Source organism: Sus scrofa, chromosome 8 (assembly GCF_054392235.1).
Source record: "Sus scrofa isolate SSC_HxYL_T2T_F1_AM1 chromosome 8, Sscrofa_HxYL_maternal_Yorkshire_Landrace_v2.0, whole genome shotgun sequence".
NCBI lineage: Eukaryota > Metazoa > Chordata > Mammalia > Artiodactyla > Suidae > Sus > Sus scrofa.
Genome location: NC_139390.1, coordinates 112,347,672 through 112,367,038, shown reverse-complemented (window position 1 = coordinate 112,367,038; position 19,367 = coordinate 112,347,672). Strand labels below are relative to the sequence as shown.

General features: G+C 34.0%; 1 long non-coding RNA gene and 1 pseudogene across 1 annotated transcript in view; one reads left to right on the top strand and one right to left on the bottom strand.

Moving 5' to 3' along the window:
• LOC110262168 (uncharacterized) overlaps positions 1–19,367 on the bottom strand; it is a 403,069-nt gene that overhangs the window by 56,718 nt on the left and 326,984 nt on the right. The window lies entirely within an intron of this gene.
• Positions 4,222–6,673, top strand: LOC146400986 (large ribosomal subunit protein eL34 pseudogene; annotated as a pseudogene).

Sequence of the window (19,367 nt, the reverse complement as noted above, 5' to 3'; positions counted from 1 at the left end):
CCAAAACTTTATAAGTGGAATATTTCTCCTCCTCACTGCACTTAACCTTGGTACTTTCTAATCTTTAGGCAGGTTCCAGTTAAAACAACATAGATCCTTGCTGTATTTTCTAATTCTGTTTTCACTATTATGGTTACAAGTTGTTCACCATAGAAATGAGAGCTTACACAAATGTGGCAAAGTTACAAAAAAGGTTTCAAATTAGCCAGTGAGAGAATACCTCTCTATGCTGTTTCATCCTGGCTGTATAAATAAATACAACCTCATGTGAAAATGACTAATCATTATGACCTGAAGCAATGATACCAGTGAGTATTTAGGAAGCAACAGGAAAAGCTTAGAAACTATGACTATTTGATAACACCATGTGTCCACTAAGACAGGTTTCATAGTGGGACCTGAGAAAGCTGCTACTTCTAAGGAAAGTGCAGTCAAATATTAGGCAATTGGTTTGTGTTGCTATTAAATAGTGGGGCCAGTGGCTGGGAAGACAAGCTAGAAGTTCAGTCACTCTGGGCAGATCTGCATCTGTGTGTCACTTCCTCTGCCCATCGTGACCGTTTAAGAATAGTGGCTTCCTCTTCACTTTCACCATCTAAACCTCGTATATACTCCTGCTTTGGCTAACTCCAACCCAGATGTAGCTGAATTATTATAAGCAATTTATAACAAAAGGAAAAGCCCCATTACCCTACCACTCCTACCAAAAAAACTGAATGGAAAAAAGAGAGAAGAAAGCTTTCATTCTTTATGGAAAACAATTTAATTCTGATATACAAACATTAATCTTGTCAACTGGTCACAAAAATTTCCTTAGGCTGATTTCAAATGCTAGTACCTTTTATATAAACTACAAATAATTAATTCATTAACCCACTTTACTTTTTTCATTCAATTACTATTTAATTTATTCAAGAAATGTTGAGGGAGTTCTCTTGTGGTGCAGTGGGTTAAGGATCAAGCTTGTCACTGCAGCACCTCAGGTTGCTGCTGTGGCATGGGTTCGATCCCTGACCCAGAAACTTCCACATGTAGGGGACATGGTCAGAAAGAAGAAAAGAAGGAAAGAAGGAAGGAAGGAAGGAAGGAAGGAAGGAAGGAAGGAAGGAAGGAAGGAAGGAAGGAAGGAAGGAAGGAAATGTTGACTGAGACCTTGTCTTTTAAACATGTACAAGGGATACAAGTGTAAACACAAGGGCAAAGTTTCTTCACACATACAAATTACATTCCAGTGGAGAGAGAAAAATAATGGATAAACAGACACATAAGTTAATTACAGTGATGTGAAAAAGTATAAAATGGGGTAAGTTTAAATATGGGAGGTGCTAATGTGTCAATTATACAGAGTGCTGAGAGAAAAGCTCTTAGATAGAACATCTCATCACGGACCTGTAGCAACAGAGCAAGTGAGCTCTCTAGATATGTGGCAAAGTGAGCATTTCAGCCAAGTGAGGAGCAAGAGTTAAAACATCAGAGGCAGGAATGTGTTTATCACTTTGAAGAAATAAAAATGCTAGTGTTGTGGACTGCGACTAGGAAGAGGGAAATCAAAAGTGATAAAGATGGAATCAGAATACGATAAATAAATACTGGAGGTAGACAATCCTGCCTTCGGATTCCATGGTATGGAGTATGAAATGTTTGTAACAGCAACCTGATATTGTTAAGATTTTTATTTCAAAAGGTTTAGTCTAATTTTTTTGTGTGGAAAATAGAAAGTCTTGGCTTGCCAAATGTATTGGGAAGGCTAGTTAGGAACAACTTACAGTAGAATTATTTTTGAAGGTACTGTAAAGAACCCATTTTGTTCTTGCCTGGAGTTATTTGTTAGGGTTGAATGGATGTAAACATTTTTCACAAAGACCTGGAATCAGGCACTCACTCCATACTCAAAATTATTTTTAGAAGACTCAAAGTCCAGATTTGTAAAGAGATACAAAATAATCTGTATAATAAGATTTTAAGGGTCAATATGATTGTTGGATAATATGTTCTTTAATTAAGCAGTGAATATTCCCTTATTTTTTCTCTCCAAAATGTCCACAAAGAGGAAATTAGCTTAGAAAAAGTACAAGATATCCCAGTTTTATTTTAATAAAACATACATATTTATAATTAAAGAAAAAAGAAAACTAAGGGTGTTCTATCCATTTTAACTCCTCTAAATGAACTAGCAACTCTACAAAGCATGGTCTCTAACTCTTGAAAACTTCATTTTGGAGCTAAATGTAAGGATTGAAAATAATAAAGTAGAAACTACCTAAAGTTTTTCCATCTTTGTTACAAATAGTAGCTTAATAAATATGTCATATTTTAATTAGAACTTTCACTAGGTGACTGGTTTCTGGACTAGATGAAACAGTTTTCACTTTTCCAATGATGCCAATTATCCAAGCAGTGAAAATCTATCTTTTCCTCTCTGGTATTTCAAACATGGTTTAAAGGATGAAAATGCAAGCAAGCAGCTGAAGTTATTGTCAGTTCAACTGCCATTATTCTAGGCTGAATTGCACAGATTTATCATCAGTTCTAGATGATAGCATTATTTTAATGTGTTTTTCAAAGTTTTATGGTTTATTGATATGGTTAATTGCACAGAAGTTGGCCAGTAGTATAAATTAAATAGCTGTGTTTTTTGGTTGAGATCACTATGTTAATAAAACTATCAGCTTCTAAAATACCTTGTCGGATTGTAGTAATTTAAACTGTTTCTCAGTTTACCTGATCATTTGAAAATTGATTACTTCGAACTTTAAAAAGTAACATGGATAAGGCTCTTTTCAAAGTGTTCCTGATGAGCCTCATCGAAAGCAACTCATTTAGAAAGTAGAAGTAAAGCTCACTAACCTCCTATCTCATTAAAGTTCAAACAGCAGCATAGCAATCCATCAAGCTCCAAATCCTGTTACCATCTATCTGAAAATTAAAATGGTGGCTATGAAAAACCAGTAATGTAAAAATTGGCAGATAGAGATAATATATCTAATTATTGTTGCATACCCTAAATTGCTTGTTTTGTCAAGGTAAAAAATATATTGCCCAGAAAAAATTATCCATAAAAATATATCAAACCAATTGTTTAAACTTTTCTTTGCAACCAAGCCAAAAAAGTCTAATTAAACTCTTTAATATATACAATCCCAACAGCTCTTATAAACACATATAGCACAAACAAGATAAAATAATTATCAATGTAAAGTACTAAGAACACATCATTTACCCTTTGAAAAAAAATGAATTCAGTCAACTCCCGATATAAATTACTATGAAAAAAATTGACTAGTCTCAGTAATTCTAAATGCCCTCAAGTGAAATTCATACCTCTGAAATAGACTAATGATAATCTCTCTCCCTCTCTCTCTGTCATACACACACACACACACACACACTTGATGTTAGTTATGAAATAGCTTCACTTTAGTTTTGTTTCTAAAGCATGTATGCTGTGTGCCTAAAATAACCATCTTAAATAAAGCAAAAATAAGTAAAACAAAGTCAAAAGAAAAATGATCACATGGAAACATCTTCTTGCAACATATCACAACAAAGGCTTAGTTTTCTTAATATATAAAGATTCTTAAAATTCCAAGAGAAAAATGGGCAGAGGAGAAGAATAGGCAGATATTAGAAAACAAAAAAAAACAAAACAAGTTTTAAATATAAAAAAGCACTAGAAATAGGAGGCACTATGTTTTCTGTCCCCACTTGCACCTCAAGTCTCTTTTTAGTAGATAGTCTCTTAAGACTTTCCTGTTTTCCGGTGTTGGTATACTCTCCTCCCCTCCAATATGAGGCCTGAACAGAATCTGCTTTTATCAAGCAGCCATGTACCACTTCACCAGTCAATTCACTCTGCCCAATAGTTTCAGGTTCCATGTTGGATTCCAAATGTCTTTGTCAGAGCACATTTCTCGCACATTGTATGCTGACTTTAGTAGGCTATAACACTGAAGTGCCAGATCTATGCTGATGGAGAGTAACAATTTTTCACTTCTAAAAATGCGCTGCTCTGGATCTTGCTGTATTCCAACACACTCCTCCACTTAGATTGGAAGTAGAGAGAAGAGATTTACAGGATGAGAAACCTGGGAAAGGAACTCTTGAGATAAATCATCTTTCCAATTTGCCCTCCTTCTTCCCAGAGGGCAATGTACTCAGGTCTACCATTTGGGAGATGGGCTTTGTGGAAGAGAGTCTGACCAGTTCCACAGCTGGGGAATAATGAAATTCAATTTGGGCTACAGCATAGAAAAACAGACTGCCTTCAGTTATGCTCGTATGTACTCCCATATCAGCATTTCCAATTGGCATTGCTAGAGCCTTTGCTTAGTCATGTCTGATTCTGGGAAAATATGGCTGTACTCCCTCAAAAAATTAAATACACACAAGTTCCTCTCAAAAGCAGGCAGACTTTGTTTTCCAATCAAAAACATATGTCTCATTATATTCTACAATAATGTTGTGAATGCTCTTTAGTCCTAAATTCTCACCTTGCTTATTTCTCATACACATTACAATGAAAATTTCTACAAGAATTGTGCTACCTTTGCCACTTTAATGCTATCTCATGGCCAGTATATTTCTCACGGATATAAAAATATTCATGTAGTTTTATTGTCTTCAATTTTTAAAGCAATTTTTTTTTCCAATTTGTCAAAACAGACTATTAGTGTTAACCAAGTTAAATCAAATTTAAATTAATTCAGACAGCTTAACACAGGAATATATTCATATGCAAAGCACACAGTAGTCAAATCAGATAGAGAAGTTAATATAAGAATTTTTAGAAAAAGGAAATCACATCAAGTGCAACTTAACCTAATTGAGGCTGATTTTAAATCACTTTTATTTCAAAGGTAGATTTAATCTTCCAAGAATTGCTTTTTTTCTACATGAAAATAATAGCCCTTTGAATCTTCCCCCCCTCCAACTTTCATCCTGTTATTTTAATCCACTAAGTGGGTGAATTTCTGTCTGGTAAGATTTCATTATCTTCTGCTTTGATTAGGAATCACTGAAATTTGTAGTATTTTCTTTACCTCCTTTTAAAGGACTTCAATCTCTGATGGTTTAATAAATATGATAATATCTGTTATAGGAGTAAAACTCTAAGTAAGGAGATTAAAGCAGGTTTTATCATGAAGTTATTTTAATTTTTTGCCATATATTATAAATTTATAAAAGGAGAGGGCTCCTAGGATTTTTGAATAATTCTTACATAGTCAATAGCAGATTTTTTATTACATTTAACAATATACAATAATTTTTATTGAATGGCTAGTGTTTGATGCCTACTAAGCACCACACCAAGAGTATATCAAAATATCCTCCTGATGCTAACATCAAAGAATTAAGGAATGACAACTAAGGACTATTTTTTTGGTCAGTAGTATAGGACAGCTTGAAGGGGATTTGAAGTATGTATTTGAAGAATTAGTGAATGAACTTTGAGAAACTGATTAAAGCAATTCCTTAAGATGAATAGAGTTTATCTAGGTACTATGGGTCAGTATTAAGCCTAAAGACATATGAATATTTTATCATAGTTCTCTCTATAACATTAAAAATCCATTTTTATTAGCCATCTTTGTTCAGTTCCTGTGATTTTCTTATATACATGTTCTACCCATTGTTCTTTTTTCTTTTTCCCTTGCCTATTCCATATTGATTTGTTGATGTTTTTAATACACATATATGTGAAAAACTATGTGTATACTGGTTAAGAGTAATAATTTGGGCTTCTGAACCACAATCTGCATATGAATCTCAGCTGCCATGTGCAATCACTGTGACCTTGGGCAAGTTCTTAAACATCTTAGGGCTTCAGTTTTCTTATCCATTGAATAGGATAAATAATGGTATCAAACATGCAAAGGAGATGTAATGATAAAAGTAATCAATATATGCAGAATGCACAGAATGTGTACATAGTAAACTGTATATGTGTTTGCTATTATACTATTAGCTATTAATTTTAGTGGTAATCTGCCACAAACCACTGTCTAAAAGCTATCAAGCATTCTTTCTATATTTCAAGAGCTCCCTAGATTGTGAATCTCACTTTTCCTTTACATTTCCAGTCACCTTGTCTACTACCTTGCCGATATGTGATTCAGGTTCAGCCAATCTGATGCACTTATGTGCAACTGATTCATATGTTAAGTTGCATCAGAATACCAGTCAGGTATAGGGCATCCATCTCACTGGAGCACACAGAAGCAAAGGAAGTGAGTTTATGAGGTTGGCAATGATAGAGACCATTTGTTCCTCCAGAGATATTCCTAAAGGCATTCAGAAAGGCCTAGTGTTTGACTTACTATCAAAAGTTACCCTACAATATAACCTCTAACAAACCTAGGATATCCTGAACCCCTGGTAATAGAATTGTTTACCTTTATACCAGCAAGTTTGGGAGGGCAAAATTGGCATTGGCATGTGTCCAGGCTGACTTCAGGGGGTTCATGCTATGAGACCTGAAGTTCTCATAAGTTTGTTAAAAAAAAGTCAGCAAGGCCTATGTTGCATGTATGTGTGCTCAAGAGGTCCGTGACAGAATCAAGGTCACTTTCCTTATTGGGAAACAGAAAATCATTGTGAAAGTGATAAGGCATAAACACAGAGTCTGAAAGCTAATTTTAAAAATAAATCTTTTTTGAGTAACAAAACAATTTAAAAGTTAAAAAAGAATGATTATGAGGGTCATTTCCTAGTAGTGACTAGAGCAGTGGGGTCAGAGCTTTAGTTGCTCAACCAACTAGTTCTGTGGTGTGGCCTGAAAATTGTTTCTTGAAGCTTATTACTGTTCCATGATAAATACTTCCTGCTTAAATTCATGAGAGTGGAGTCTACTGACATAGAGAAGGGAGAATGAACAATACGGTAATTAACTTCAGAGGAAATTTCAGGCATTCAGCACACCAATAAAAAGGGTCGGGATTTGAAATTGGTCATCTCATTTGAGTGAGATTAAAGTCAGTAAGTAGAGAATTGATTAGCATTAGAGGAGGTATATTGGTATCCCAGAGTACATAGTGACAAAACATTGACTTATCATTGTGGTCACTTAGAAAAAAGCATGTATTCAAGTAAGCTTTTGAGGACTCCATGTTTACTGTTTATTATCTTAATAGGTTTCAAAAATACCAGGACTCTTTTGAGCACAGACTGTTTTAGCAGTCTCGAAGAGTCTAAAAGATAATTCAATAGCTCTAAATTTTAAGTTATGACTTTGACCATTATCAGATAAACCAAAAATTCTTATGACATGCTTAAAATATTTTTTGTCATTTAGCAACACAAAACTTGATGCTGCCATTACTGTATTTCAGGATAGGCAGAATCTACAGCTGGTTTAGGCCTCTTATGCATTTATTCATTCAACAGGTATCTCTAGCCAAACACATAAAAGGCACTACTAATACAGATGTTATACTATAGAAATTAAAGAAATGGATAAATTCTTGTGTCTTCAAGAATTAGAAAACAGTTATGAAAAGATAGATATTAATAAGAAAAATAAAGCTGGCTGAGGAAATGAGAATGAAATGATAAAGTTTTACAGAAAACGATCAGGGAATGGCCTGTGATAGTTGGCCTACTCTACAAAGCAGACACCAAGCTAGGATTAGATGACCAAGAGATTTATGGGGAAAATACCTGGGAAAGATGAAGAGGAAGAGCCAGAGAAGGTAGAGAGTGCCTTCAAACCAACCATGAAAGATAGGGCAAAGGAAGAATATTTAATAAATGGAATCCCAGGCTATAACAAATTTTAAGAAATTATGCCAAGACAGACAGAGAACACTCAAGCCAAAGTCATCTGTATGAAGAATTACTTATTATGCAAGAGTGCTCCCACTATAGTCAGCCATTATCTAGGAATAGCCCACAAGAATTAGCTTTGATGGTAGTGGAACCAATTGAAGGTAGTCATGCTATCCAGGGCACAAAATCAGAGCAGTACATTTTCATGTCCACCACATCTTTCTCATAAGAGAGCATTAGAGCAAAAAGCTGAAGGAAGTTAGGCATCATGTCATACAGATAATAGGGGAGAAGCATTCTACATAAAGGGTATAGCAAGTACAGAGATACTGAGGAAATGTTCCTTGCATCTTATATGTGTGCATAGCCCAGTGAAGAGAAGATAAAATGTAAAAGATAAGTTCAAAAGGTAACAAGAGTAAAATCAAGGAAGGCCATGTAGGCTAAAAGGGTGGAGGGTTGATGGTGAGAGTGTTAGTCTTTAAAGGGGATGGAAAATCTTTGCAGAGTATTAAGGAATAATATATGTGAAATGGTCTGAATTATGTTTGATCATTCTTATTATTTTGTAAAATACAATATATAGAGACACAGGATTGTAAACAAATCAGTTAGGAGACTGTTTTAAAATTCCAGTAGAAAAATGCCATCTTTGTTTTTGACCAGGGTGTTTGCAACAAAGTAAGAAGTGATCAGATTCCGAATATAGTTTAATGCAGAGATGATAAGGGCGTGAGAAAAGAGAAAAGTCAAAGAAGCATCTAAATTCAGGGATTGAATTGAATGTATCAGATGGCAAATTACAGTGGAGACTTTGGGAGTGTTGCTATGATTCCAAATTCCCAATCCTTCAATTTCCACCAAGTCTCCTTAGCTGGCAGTATCAGCTTCTTTCATTGGCCAGCAAGGAAATTCCTGACTTGATAAAAGATTCTTGAATAGCTTTTCTTAGGAAGTGTCAAATTTAAGGTACCCAGTGCAAGGAAATTGGGTTTACTTTAGAGGCAATCCCAGGAAGCTGAGTGACAAACAAGGGAGAGTGAGCCAGGGAAGAAGTCAAAGATTATTAAAGGCAGTTACTCAGGTCATTACTATAGGCAACATGGATTCTTTCCACCATTGACTCTGAAACACATAAAGAATGCTTCCTAGAATTGCTCATTTGAAAGAAAGGATACTGGAAAATTTATGTGTGGTCTTCCATTTTTTATTGGCTAAGTAGGAAACTAGAAGAATAATAGAAGATAAAGTAAGAGAGATTAAAATGACTGAAGAGATCATAAAGAGACTCATAGCTCATTGTAAGGACTGATATTTAATTTTAATGAAATGAATAGAAATTACATGTTTTCCAACAGAGGAGTGACTTAGTCTTAAGACGTATTATTTTAGTTGCTGTATCATTCTTTTGGTTCATTAAGGCCAGTTTTCATACATTTTTGTTTTCAATATTTCCATCAACTATTTTATGTCCTTATCAATTACTGTCTTTCAGTAATGTTAAAAAATGAATGAATGAATGATTTATCAATAATTACCTTAAATGTCAATGGACTGAAAGCTCCAACCAAAATACATAGAGAGGCAGAATGGATTTACAAAAAAAAAAAAAAAAAAAAAAAAAGAGCCTACAACATGCTGCCTACATGAAACTCACCTTAAGGCAAAGGTCACATATATATTGAAGGTGAGGGGATGGAAAAAGATATTTCATACAAATAGAAATGACAGGAAAGCAGAAGTCATAATACACATGTCAGAAAAAAATAGACTTTAAAACAAAGGCCATACAGAATGATAAAGGAAGACACAAAAAGGATCAATTCAAGAAGAGGATATTATTGTTGTCATCATATATGCCCCAATAGAGGAGAACCCAGATACATACAACAAATACTAACAGACATAAAAGGAGAAATTGGTGGGAATACAGTAATAGTAGGAGAATTAACAGCCCACTCACATCAATAGACAGATGTTCTAGGAAGAAAATCAACAAGGCAACAGAGATCCTAAATGATACAACAGAACATTTAGTATATTTTCAGGACATTGCATCCAAAAAAAAAAAAAAAAAACCCAACAGAATATACAGTATACATTATTTTCAAATGCACATGAAACATTTTCTAGGAATGACCATATTCTAGGGCATAAAACTAACCTCAACCAATTTAAGTATATAGAAATTAAAGCATCTTCTCTGACTACAATGGCATGAAACTAGCAATCAACCACAGACTGCTGAGGTGGGTGGGGTGGTGAAAACTAAACAACATGCTATTAAAAAAACAATGGTTCAAACAAGGAAATTAAAAAATACTTCAAGAAAAACAGCAATTAAAACACAATTCTAAATCTATGGGATTCCACTAAAGTAGTTGTTAGAGGGAAGTTCACAGCAATACAGGCCTTCCTCAAAGAAGAAGAAAAATCTCAAATCAACAACCTAACATAGCACCTAAAAGAATTAGAGAGAGAAGAACAAACAAAACCTAAAGTCAGCAAAGGGGAAGAAAACATAAACACCAGACAGGAAGTCAATAAAATAGAAATTTTAAAAAAACAACATAAAAAAATTAATGAAACCAAGAACTGGCTCTTTGAAAGGGTAAACAAAATTGAAAAACCTCTGGCCAGACTCACTGGAGAGAGTAAACCCAAATAAACAAGAAATGGAAAAAAAAGAGAAATCTTAGCAAATACCTAAGAAATTAAAAAAACAAAACAAAACAAGAAAACACCATGAACAATTATATGCCAACAAATTTGACAACCTAGAAGAAATAGAAAATTTTCTAGAGACTTACAGCCCACCAAAACTGAATCAGGAATAAATAGATCAATTAAACAGATTAATCACTAGAAATTAAATTGAATATGTAATAAAATAAAACACTCCCTACAAACAAAAGTCCAGGATCAGCCAGCTTCATGGCCAAATTTTACCAAACATACAGATGAACTTATACCTACCCTTCTTAAACTTTTCTAAAAGATTGAAGAAGGAATACTCCCAAAGACATACAAAGCCACAATCACCATAAAACAAAAATCAGACAAAGATACTACCAAAAAGCAAAATTATAGGCCAATATCTTTGATGAATATAGATGCAAAAATTCTCAACAAAATTTTAGCCAATATATCCAGCAACACATATAAATGATCATATACCATAACCAAGTGGAATTCATTCCAAGTTTACAAGGATGGTTCAACATATGCAAATCAAACAATGTTATATACTACATTAATAAAAGTCCAAAATCACATGATCATCTCAAAAGATGCAAAATCCAACATCCATTCATGATAAAATCTCTTACTAAAGTGAGTATAGAGGGAACATATCTTAATAAAAGCCATTTATGACAAACCCACAGCCATTATAATACTCAGTGGAGATAAGCTGAACGTCTTCTCTCTAAAATCCGTAACAAGACAAGGATGCCCACTATCATCACTTTTATTCAAAATATTATTGGAAGCCCTAGCCACAGCAAACAAAGGAAATAAGAGGTATCCAATTTGGAAGAGAAGAGGTAAAATTGTCGCACTATGCAGATGACAAGATACTATACATATGGAAAACCCTAAGGACTCCACACACGAAATACTCAAATTGATCAACGAATTCAGCAAAGTAGTAGGGTACAAGATTAACACTCAGAAATTGGTTAAATTTCTGTAACTCACAATGAAATATTAGAAATGGAATATTAAAAAACAGTATCTTTTGAAATCACTGTCCCAAAAATAAATACCTGGGAATAAACTTGACCAAGGAGGCAAAAGACATATGCTGAGAATTATAAAACAATAATTGAGGAAATTAAAGAAGTTTCAAAGAAATGGAAATATATCCCATGCCCCTGGACTGGAAGAATTATTATCATTAAAATATCCATACTACCCAAGGCAATCTACAGATATAATATGATCTTTATCACATTACCCATGACTTAACAGAACTAAGAATAAACCATTCAAAAAAATTTATATGGAACTATAAAATGCTCAGAATTGCCAGAGCAATCCCGAGGGGGTGGGGGGACAAGCAGGATGCATAACTCTACAAGACTTCAGGCAATATAACAAAGATACAGTAATCAAGACAGTGTGGTACTGGTACAAAAATAGACATGTAGACCAATGGTACAGAAGAGAGAGCCCAGAAGTAAACCCAGACACCTATGGTCAATTAATCTTCAACAAAGGAGGCAAGAATATAAAATGGGAAAAAGAAAGTGATAGATTTTGTAGTTTACATTAACGGGAATACAGATAACACCCTTCTGGTGTGTCCTCTTGATTCATGGCTCCATGAACTAAAAAGGCGAGCTGATCTGATATCTGCCCCCCCACCCCTGCCCACACACCCCAGTGGTGAAAGAGGGACAATGTAACTGGTAACTGCAATCGACACCCATTCACAGAGAGGATGAATTAGAGGCAGGTAATAGTCACTGTAGTCACTGGCCCATAGCTATTAGATATTACTCCTGGGCAAGTGTTGCCAGGTTCTTTAACCCTGAGGACAGGATCTAGTCATCCCCTGAAAGTGGCTTCCAGTTTATAATTGATTCTCTACTGGAGCATATGAATATCTCTTCTCTTGTTATTCTACATAGCCGGCTCTTAATTCTGAATACTAGGCACTTGGCGCTACCCTTTGAAAAATTCTTCCATTTCTACTGAAAAGCTAAGATTACTCAGACTGTTTTCCATCCATAGAAAATAAAAGGCCCAGAGGCTTTTAATGCAATTTTTTCAGTCCCTTTATTTCAAACTGGGGTCCTTTTAGCTGACATAATTTCTTTATAAAATCTTTGTAGGCTATCTACGTTTCAGATCATAGACAATTGTACGTGATAAAAGCCACATCCTCATTTGTTTGCCGGACAGACTTTTCTCTACTTTGAACATATCCAACTACTTAAATCATTAGAGGTCTTAACAAAGAGTCTAAGGCAAACACCCTAGGTTTGATCGGATGCCATGACTCTGCTTCAATCATCATGACCCTGATGCTGTTTCACTGGCAATGCTTTGGATTTCAACTCTCAGGGTTTGGTTTTTGGTTTTTGTTTTTTTTTGTTGTTGTTGTTTTCTTCCTTTTTCACCTTCCAGTTTGCCATTTATGTTAAGAATCTGTCCTTGGCCAAAACCCAACAATTTCATTTTACAGCTTATCACATTCTGGCGCATTGAAAGTCTAAATTCTTCTTGCAAACTAAATTATTCTTTCTTTAGCTCATCTCTCTCTTCCTGGAATCTATTTATCTTAGGCAGTTAAAAGAAAGCAGTAGACACTTTCAACACTCTGCTTAGAAATCATGTTGCCAATGACAAGGTCATTAGTTCATTTCTGTGTCCAAGTTATTGCAGCTCATAGTTTTCACCTTTTTTTCCATAATGCCATTTACTTGACACCTTTCAGCATCCACAAAATTTACTTAAAATTTTTATAGATTTTGTTAATAGCACCTTCCAGTTATGGAAATTTATTGACTAATACGATCATACATATATGTGGGAATTAAGGCAATTTTAGCATGCATATTTTACTTCAGGTATCAACATATGAATTGGCATCATCATCAAAATTCATATGACAGTATATGTTTTTCAGGAAGTACCTTATACATTTTATCTCGTTTTATATTCTCCTAACAACATAAAGTGAGTTTCGTGTCTATATCTTATAGTTGAGACACAAGGAGGTTTAGAAAGTTTAAGTAAAAAGGCCAAGTTCACTCCAGCAAGTCCCAAGTTGTGCATAAGGTAATCCTCATTATCGACTAAATAGTCAGTGGACAATTCAAAGGAAAATATTAAGTATGATAATTTGTTTTTCTTTTATGAATTTCTCCAGTGCCCCTTGACAATCTCAATTTCTTAGGGTGAGCAAGAAACCAATTTGATGATAAATAAAAGACATAGTCTCTGAAAGTACTAAACAGTCATGATTTACAATTCCTTTTTTTGAGTTTTCTAATCAGATTTTATTTTAAACCTAAAATTAAATATAAGGGAAAATCCAATAAAATAACAATATAAGCATAAAAGATTTAGAAATACACCAATTGCTTTTTATTAGAGGAATTTAAAAAAGAATCTCAATTGATGGGACATGCACTATTATGGTTTTGTCCTTGTCAGGAGTTAACTGGAAGTGACAAGATGTCTCTTTTCTCCCTTAACTACATGGAATACCTGTGGCAGAAAGTATGAGCAAGGTGACACACTGCTTTTTAAACCTTGTATAATAAGTTGTTTACAAAGTTAATAGATGGGATCCCTATCAATCTGAAAAGAATAGAAGAGGGAGCCCAGGAAAGTCAAAAGGCTAATGGAAACTTTAATAATAATTCCATTTGTCCTCCATCCAATACCACAAGTTTTCTGTTTTTGTTAGGCAAAGATTGTTTCTAAGTACTAATTTCTGTATCAGGTATCTAGTGCCATGTAACAAATTATAGTCATCCTTTGGTATACAGGGTGGTGTTTCCAGAACCCCTACAGATACCAAAATCTGCAGGTGCTAAAGTCCTTTATATAAAATGGTGTGGTATGGACTTCCCTTGTGGTTCGCAACATAAAATATCATGGTATAGCCAGCCTTCCACAGTCATGAATTCAGAGGGCTGGTTATATTTCAAATTTTATGAATTAAAACAATGACTATTTACCTCAGCTGGGCAGTTTTTCTGGTTCACCTGGTCTTACATTTGTGCCTACAACTAGCTGCCAGGACAAGGGTGGGCAGGTTCAGTGGCTGGAAGGGTGTAGCCTGTTTGTTTCTCACTGCCCAGAGGAATGGCTCATTCTCTATCTGGCTATCCAGGAGTTTTTATACAGTGCTGGGAGATTTTCAAGGGTCATAAAAGAATAAACACTAATTTACAAGCATTTTCAAACCTCAGCTTATGACATGCTTATAACATCTAGTTGGTCAAAGAAAGCTGTGTGGCCAACACAGAGTCGAGGGCAAAAAATCTATCTCTTGACAGAAAGGCAAGACTTAGCAGCCAATTGTGTAGTCTAGCACAAGCTATATTACTTTCTACATGTCAAAGCGCATAATTACATTTTTTTTTTTCTTTTTACAGCTGAACCTACAGCATATGGAAGTTCCTGGGCTAGAGGTCAAATTGGGGCTGCAAGTGCTAGCCTACACCACAGCCACAGCAACACAAGATCCGAGCCACATCTGTGACCTATATCACAGCTTGGGGCAATCTGTGACCTACATTACCCTGAGCAAGTACCAGGGTTCAAACTCACATCTTGACAGAGACTGTGTTGTGTTCTTAACCCATTGAGTCACAATGGGAACTCCTAGCTATAAATTTTTAAAAAGCATTTAAATAAATTTTGAAAAAGTAAGCATTGTGTCAAGTAAAGTTTTTCTGATATCAATTCATGTATATCATTGTTTATTTTATAAAAGGTTATTAGTTTGTCTTTTAATTTCTGCAGTTATTAATTATCCTTAATTCATTCACATACTATTTATAGAGCTAATTTGACAAGCAGACTACTAAAGGATTAGCCCAAGGATTTGTAAAACTCAAGATAATTGTTGCTATGCTTCTAATGGCCTAAGGAACAGGTTCTTTTTCCTACTGTTGTCTCGCTTTCTTCTTCAACATGCACACTGGTTGCCACTGAGTTCAAAGTTTTTCCCCTACGAGTAACTTCAGAAAACAAGTAAATTAAAATCTTATTTTTCTATCAAAAAATACTTCTTTGAAATCCAAGTAAGTATTTTTAGTAATATGAATGCCAGTTGCTTGTGTTTAGCAATGTTTTCAGAAAAACTAGATTTAATCAAAAAATGTGGAGTTACATTACCTAATGCCAGATAAATATGTAATGATATGTTTTCAATATTGAATACAGATTTTTTAAATATTATAGACAAATTTTGCTTTATCTATTACATAATTAATATTTAAAATATCAGTCATTTTCATTATAATTATCTTTTGCCTTTAGGTAAAATCGAGTGGGAATATTAAGTTTCCCATCTTTTCTAAACCAGAGAACAGGTATGTGGTCAAACTATGTCAATCATAACACAGCAATAAAGTAAAGTATTTTTTTTTTTTTTTTGGTCTGAAAAATAAAACCCAATGACAAAATTTCATTAATAATAAATACAATATTAAAAAAAATCAGCTGTCAAAGCGAGCTTTCTAAATACTGCACCCTAGTATCCCTTATGCTTTAATATTAACCAGTACTCTATACACTTCATTTTTACTCTGATAATCTCAGAACCACCATTGAAAACAGGATATACGTGCAGTAAGAAAATTATGGTTAGTACTTTGTGTTCTCCATGAACAACAAATGAGCTGGAAAGAATAAATTCAAAGAGGCATAAAACATTTTGCTTTAAATACAAAGAAAATCAATACTAATCTGACCCAGTCAAGAAGTAAATGCACATGTTATTTATCATCCAACCTTCTTTTCAAATATACCTTTGCCAGATACAGGTTTTTGATGTTGTCATAGAACTTGATGCTTATGTTCACTTAGAGGAAGAACGAGTAACACACTGGACAAGAGCATTTCCAAACTAGCCATTTTAAAAAAACTGACTATGGTTAAAAGAAAATGGAATTTAATAAAAATTTTCTAAAATATTCACATATGCACTCTCTGTAGTAGTCCTCCTTTTCAGCCTTTTATTTATTCATTGACTGACAAAAAATATGGATTAAACTACTGTTATAGGTTACCATGATTATCAGTGCCAGGGTTACAGCAGTGAATTAAACAGACAATTCCATGTTTCCACAAAGCTTATATCTTGAGGCTCTTTGGTCCTGACCATTTAAGTGATAGGGACTCCCATCCTTGAGTTCCTTTTTTCCTTTGCTAGTAATAATCATGTGAGTTTTCTTGGATTCTTACTTTTGAATTTTAAAAGTTCTGGAAATAAGTCAATTTTATCACAAAGGCTTAGATTTCAAATTAAGTTTGTTCCTCAATGCTGGTAAAACATTTTAAAAATTGTTTTTAGTTGAATTTTATATTGCATCTGAATTAATTGTTTTTGTAAATATTTCTAGGTTTCTCTAACTCCCATCCTTATACAACCACACCTGCACCAACAGATGATATATATCCTACTCAGAATAAGGACTGAAAGTTGGGAAGACAGGTGAATTCTGGAACTAGAAATTTGTGATCCTTAAGGAAGATTATCCAGGCTGCAAAAAGAAGCAAGAACAAAACCCTGTTGAGCAAACAGTGTCAGAGCTTGAAAGGATTAATCAGCACAAGGATTCAAAAAGGATTAGAACGCTGATTGGAAACCAGGGTCTGGGAGGCCAAGGAAAGATAGTTTCGAAAGCAGGGAAAGTATATAATGTAATGTCCAATGTTATAGAAATTAATACCTGTGATCATATATTAATCCAATTTGCTTAGATCATCTTTCTTTTTTTAAGGGTTTTTCTTTGTTTGATTGTTTTGGCTGCACCTGCAGCATGGGGAAGTTCTGGATACATTCTTTATTTGTAATGATAAGTTTATTATGTTTTTTGATAAAACATTTCTAGGAAACTAAACAACTAAAAATATAAACAATCTTGAGCTAGAGTAAGAAGTCTGTGGTTTTAGTTCTTACTTGGTAAATGTGCTGAACATCTATGAATCTGTTTCCTGATATTTGAAATAATAGTACCTACTCTATTGAAACATTTTTGTGAAGACCACATTGGTATACATATGAACATACTTTGAAAAATATCATGTGACTTAAGGAAGATATTTATGCTTTAGAAAAAAAAAACAATTTTTAAACTACAGACTTGCTTTTGTTCAACTTTTCTATCTCAAATGTTAAATTAAAATTTTTTTTTCATTTATTTCATCAGATTGAATGTAGTACTCATACAGAAGAAGAGACTGGATATAATCTTTAAGATTACTCTTCAGGAAATTATAATCAAGAAAAAGGTAATTTTGGACTATAGAAGTATGACTTAAATTCATATTTCAAAACATCATCCTGAAATAACTTTCTGGGAGCCAAAAAGGCAAGACAATATTAACAAGGGAGTTAATTTATCAAAGTCAGTGACAAACATATCAACCAAAAATTTGAGAAACAATTGCAATAGTGTGCCTTTGAATGGTCAACTGTTTACTGCATTTTTTTTTGTCTTCCTATTTCACATAGAAAATAAACTTGAATCACAATAATTTTGCCTAAATGGATACAGAAATGTTTTCAAACAGTAAATATAAATCTAACTTTTTTCAGCTAAAAAAAGTAGGATGTCTTTGTTTTTCAGATTATGTTATTGAAAATAATCTAAAGAATCACTTTCCCTTATTGAAACACCATTTACGAAAGCAGCATCAATTTGTTTGAGGAACCTCATTGCTGAAATGCTGCAGACCATCTGTCTTTCACTGTGAAAGTACCCATAACCTCTATAACCTAAGACTTTGGACTGCTCTTCATTGAAAGGATTTTTACAAGAACATTTACATATAAATTTATCTGTGTTCTGCACATACATGGTATCTGTAAGACATGCATGTGTGTATAGACTCTTATTTTCCAGCCCTTCTCTCATTCCTGCCTTAAGCTGTGCAACTGCTGTTTTCTCAAACCAAACTTATTTCCTCCAGATCTTTATTTTGCTTCCTCCATCACCCCCCCCTCACATCTCTGATAAAATGTCACCTACTCCAACTTTTCTTTCTTTATAACCTTATCTAAATAGAAGTCAGGATTGAAGAATAAGTCTAACCCAGTTTTTCAGGATAATTTTTTACATAAAGACAATTGAGTTTTCTCTTTTACAGGATAAATATCCCCTGGTTTTGTATACTATCATCATTTTTGTCACTCTTCTCTAAATGTTTTCCAGTTTGTAATCATGCCTATTATGTGCCTGTCTGAAATTCAAAACAAACAAACAAACAAACAAAATCCATCACCTCCTTTATTCTAGAGGTTACATTTCTATTAAAGTTCTTTGAAATTTTATTAGAACCTTTGGCCATAATTTTTTAGTGTTGACTCACAGTAAACTTATCAGATATTTAAATACCTAAACTGCATGTAATTCTAATGAGTCATTGATTTTGTAGCTATTTATTAGATTTTAGTCTTAAATTTTGTAGGCATTTCTTAAACTCTTTTCAGACTACATGGGTACATATTAAATGTGTGATATTTGCCTTATGATTTCCAAATTACGTAGTTCTGGTGCTACATTCTTTTAGCTGACGTATTTATTTGTTGATATCCTTTCAGAAATTTGTTCTAAAATTTCCCAAGTTAGTAATAAAGATGTGATTAAACTGTTTGAATTATTTTGTTTCTAGAAGTATGGTTAAGCACCTGTAGGAACAATCAGTCCCTGGAGCAAAATGATGCTTTGGAAGTCCACAGAGCTACAGAAGCATGATTCATAATTCAACTAAACATAATAAGGGTGCAGCCTTTGCCAAGGAAACTCAGAAACCTCTTTCATCATTGTGTAACCAAATTTTATTTTCTGGCTAGCATGCCTCAGTTTTGTTTGCCTGAAGATAAAGGGCCAAGATTGTTCTGGACACTCTTC